This window comes from Heterodontus francisci, chromosome 26 (genome assembly GCF_036365525.1).
Source record: "Heterodontus francisci isolate sHetFra1 chromosome 26, sHetFra1.hap1, whole genome shotgun sequence".
Taxonomy (NCBI): Eukaryota; Metazoa; Chordata; class Chondrichthyes; order Heterodontiformes; family Heterodontidae; genus Heterodontus; species Heterodontus francisci.
In genome coordinates this window covers 15,029,403-15,035,402 of record NC_090396.1, presented here as the reverse complement: position 1 = coordinate 15,035,402, position 6,000 = coordinate 15,029,403, and positions in this window count along the sequence as shown.

The window sequence follows — 6,000 nt, the reverse complement described above, 5'->3', positions numbered from 1 at the left end:
GATTATTGGGCTGGACATTAATCAGATATTTAATGTGATTATTGGGCTGGACATTAATCAGATATTTAATGTGATTATTGGGCTGGACATTAATCAGATATTTAATGTGATTATTGGACTGGACATTAATCAGATATTTACTGTGATTATTGGACTGAACATTAATCAGATATTTAATGTGATTATTGGGCTGGACATTAATCAGATATTTAATGTGATTATTGGACTGGACATTAATCAGATATTTAATGTGATTATTGGGCTGGACATTAATCAGATATTTAATGTGATTATTGGACTGGACATTAATCAGATATTTACTGTGATTATTGGACTGAACATTAATCAGATATTTACTGTGATTATTGGGCTGGACATTAATCAGATATTTAATGTGATTATTGGGCTGGACATTAATCAGATATTTACTGTGATTATTGGGCTGGACATTAATCAGATATTTACTGTGATTATTGGGCTGGACATTAATCAGATATTTAATGTGATTATTGGGCTGGACATTAATCAGATATTTACTGTGATTATTGGGCTGGACATTAATCAGATATTTAATATGATTATTGGACTGAACATTAATCAGATATTTAATGTGATTATTGGACTGGACATTAATCAGATATTTAATGTGATTATTGGACTGAACATTAATCAGATATTTAATGTGATTATTGGACTGAACATTAATCAGATATTTAATGTGATTATTGGGCTGGACATTAATCAGATATTTAATGTGATTATTGGACTGGACATTAATCAGATATTTAATGTGATTATTGGACTGAACATTAATCAGATATTTAATGTGATTATTGGACTGAACATTAATCAGATATTTAATGTGATTATTGGGCTGGACATTAATCAGATATTTAATGTGATTATTGGACTGAACATTAATCAGATATTTAATGTGATTATTGGGCTGGACATTAATCAGATATTTACTGTGATTATTGGGCTGGACATTAATCAGATATTTAATATGATTATTGGACTGAACATTAATCAGATATTTAATGTGATTATTGGACTGAACATTAATCAGATATTTAATGTGATTATTGGACTGAACATTAATCAGATATTTACTGTGATTATTGGGCTGGACATTAATCAGATATTTAATATGATTATTGGACTGAACATTAATCAGATATTTACTGTGATTATTGGGCTGGACATTAATCAGATATTTAATATGATTATTGGACTGAACATTAATCAGATATTTAATGTGATTATTGGACTGAACATTAATCAGATATTTAATGTGATTATTGGACTGAACATTAATCAGATATTTAATGTGATTATTGGACTGGACATTAATCAGATATTTAATGTGATTATTGGACTGAACATTAATCAGATATTTAATGTGATTATTGGACTGAACATTAATCAGATATTTAATGTGATTATTGGACTGAACATTAATCAGATATTTAATGTGATTATTGGACTGAACATTAATCAGATATTTACTGTGATTATTGGGCTGGACATTAATCAGATATTTACTGTGATTATTGGGCTGGACATTAATCAGATATTTACTGTGATTATTGGGATGAACATTAATCAGATATTTACTGTGATTATTGGGCTGGACATTAATCAGATATTTACTGTGATTATTGGGCTGGACATTAATCAGATATTTACTGTGATTATTGGGCTGGACATTAATCAGATATTTAATGTGATTATTGGACTGAACATTAATCAGATATTTAATGTGATTATTGGACTGAACATTAATCAGATATTTACTGTGATTATTGGGCTGGACATTAATCAGATATTTAATGTGATTATTGGGCTGGACATTAATCAGATATTTACTGTGATTATTGGGCTGGACATTAATCAGATATTTAATGTGATTATTGGACTGAACATTAATCAGATATTTAATGTGATTATTGGACTGAACATTAATCAGATATTTACTGTGATTATTGGGCTGGACATTAATCAGATATTTAATGTGATTATTGGGCTGGACATTAATCAGATATTTACTGTGATTATTGGGCTGGACATTAATCAGATATTTAATGTGATTATTGGGCTGGACATTAATCAGATATTTAATGTGATTATTGGACTGGACATTAATCAGATATTTACTGTGATTATTGGACTGAACATTAATCAGATATTTAATGTGATTATTGGGCTGAACATTAATCAGATATTTAATGTGATTATTGGACTGAACATTAATCAGATATTTACTGTGATTATTGGACTGGACATTAATCAGATATTTAATGTGATTATTGGGCTGAACATTAATCAGATATTTAATGTGATTATTGGGCTGAACATTAATCAGATATTTACTGTGATTATTGGACTGAACATTAATCAGATATTTACTGTGATTATTGGACTGAACATTAATCAGATATTTACTGTGATTATTGGACTGAACATTAATCAGATATTTAATGTGATTATTGGGCTGAACATTAATCAGATATTTAATGTGATTATTGGGCTGAACATTAATCAGATATTTAATGTGATTATTGGGCTGAACATTAATCAGATATTTAATGTGATTATTGGACTGAACATTAATCAGATATTTACTGTGATTATTGGACTGAACATTAATCAGATATTTACTGTGATTATTGGACTGAACATTAATCAGATATTTACTGTGATTATTGGACTGAACATTAATCAGATATTTACTGTGATTATTGGACTGAACATTAATCAGATATTTAATGTGATTATTGGACTGAACATTAATCAGATATTTACTGTGATTATTGGACTGGACATTAATCAGATATTTAATGTGATTATTGGACTGAACATTAATCAGATATTTAATGTGATTATTGGGCTGAACATTAATCAGATATTTACTGTGATTATTGGACTGAACATTAATCAGATATTTACTGTGATTATTGGACTGAACATTAATCAGATATTTACTGTGATTATTGGGCTGGACATTAATCAGATATTTACTGTGATTATTGGACTGAACATTAATCAGATATTTAATGTGATTATTGGGCTGAACATTAATCAGATATTTACTGTGATTATTGGACTGGACATTAATCAGATATTTACTGTGATTATTGGACTGAACATTAATCAGATATTTAATGTGATTATTGGGCTGAACATTAATCAGATATTTACTGTGATTATTGGACTGAACATTAATCAGATATTTACTGTGATTATTGGACTGAACATTAATCAGATATTTAATGTGATTATTGGGCTGAACATTAATCAGATATTTACTGTGATTATTGGGACTGAACATTAATCAGATATTTACTGTGATTATTGGACTGAACATTAATCAGATATTTAATGTGATTATTGGACTGAACATTAATCAGATATTTACTGTGATTATTGGACTGAACATTAATCAGATATTTAATGTGATTATTGGGCTGAACATTAATCAGATATTTACTGTGATTATTGGACTGAACATTAATCAGATATTTACTGTGATTATTGGACTGAACATTAATCAGATATTTAATGTGATTATTGGACTGAACATTAATCAGATATTTACTGTGATTATTGGGATGAACATTAATCAGATATTTACTGTGATTATTGGACTGAACATTAATCAGATATTTAATGTGATTATTGGACTGAACATTAATCAGATATTTAATGTGATTATTGGACTGAACATTAATCAGATATTTAATGTGATTATTGGACTGAACATTAATCAGATATTTAATGTGATTATTGGGCTGAACATTAATCAGATATTTACTGTGATTATTGGGCTGGACATTAATCAGATATTTACTGTGATTATTGGGCTGAACATTAATCAGATATTTAATGTGATTATTGGACTGAACATTAATCAGATATTTAATGTGATTATTGGACTGAACATTAATCAGATATTTAATGTGATTATTGGACTGAACATTAATCAGATATTTAATGTGATTATTGGACTGAACATTAATCAGATATTTAATGTGATTATTGGACTGAACATTAATCAGATATTTAATGTGATTATTGGGCTGAACATTAATCAGATATTTACTGTGATTATTGGGCTGGACATTAATCAGATATTTACTGTGATTATTGGGCTGAACATTAATCAGATATTTAATGTGATTATTGGGACTGAACATTAATCAGATATTTACTGTGATTATTGGGATGAACATTAATCAGATATTTAATGTGATTATTGGACTGAACATTAATCAGATATTTAATGTGATTATTGGACTGAACATTAATCAGATATTTACTGTGATTATTGGGCTGGACATTAATCAGATATTTACTGTGATTATTGGGCTGAACATTAATCAGATATTTAATGTGATTATTGGGCTGAACATTAATCAGATATTTACTGTGATTATTGGGCTGGACATTAATCAGATATTTACTGTGATTATTGGACTGAACATTAATCAGATATTTAATGTGATTATTGGACTGAACATTAATCAGATATTTACTGTGATTATTGGGATGAACATTAATCAGATATTTAATGTGATTATTGGACTGAACATTAATCAGATATTTACTGTGATTATTGGGATGAACATTAATCAGATATTTACTGTGATTATTGGACTGAACATTAATCAGATATTTAATGTGATTATTGGACTGAACATTAATCAGATATTTAATGTGATTATTGGGCTGAACATTAATCAGATATTTACTGTGATTATTGGGATGAACATTAATCAGATATTTACTGTGATTATTGGACTGAACATTAATCAGATATTTAATGTGATTATTGGACTGAACATTAATCAGATATTTAATGTGATTATTGGACTGAACATTAATCAGATATTTAATGTGATTATTGGACTGAACATTAATCAGATATTTACTGTGATTATTGGACTGAACATTAATCAGATATTTAATGTGATTATTGGACTGAACATTAATCAGATATTTACTGTGATTATTGGACTGAACATTAATCAGATATTTACTGTGATTATTGGACTGAACATTAATCAGATATTTAATGTGATTATTGGACTGAACATTAATCAGATATTTAATGTGATTATTGGACTGAACATTAATCAGATATTTACTGTGATTATTGGGATGAACATTAATCAGATATTTACTGTGATTATTGGACTGAACATTAATCAGATATTTACTGTGATTATTGGGCTGAACATTAATCAGATATTTAATGTGATTATTGGACTGAACATTAATCAGATATTTACTGTGATTATTGGGATGAACATTAATCAGATATTTACTGTGATTATTGGACTGAACATTAATCAGATATTTACTGTGATTATTGGGATCAACATTAATCAGATATTTAATGTGATTATTGGACTGAACATTAATCAGATATTTACTGTGATTATTGGACTGAACATTAATCAGATATTTACTGTGATTATTGGACTGAACATTAATCAGATATTTACTGTGATTATTGGACTGAACATTAATCAGATATTTAATGTGATTATTGGGATGAACATTAATCAGATATTTACTGTGATTATTGGGCTGAACATTAATCAGATATTTAATGTGATTATTGGACTGAACATTAATCAGATATTTACTGTGATTATTGGACTGAACATTAATCAGATATTTACTGTGATTATTGGGCTGAACATTAATCAGATATTTAATGTGATTATTGGACTGAACATTAATCAGATATTTACTGTGATTATTGGGCTGAACATTAATCAGATATTTACTGTGATTATTGGACTGAACATTAATCAGATATTTACTGTGATTATTGGGCTGAACATTAATCAGATATTTACTGTGATTATTGGACTGAACATTAATCAGATATTTAATGTGATTATTGGACTGAACATTAATCAGATATTTACTGTGATTATTGGGCTGAACATTAATCAGATATTTACTGTGATTATTGGACTGAACATTAAT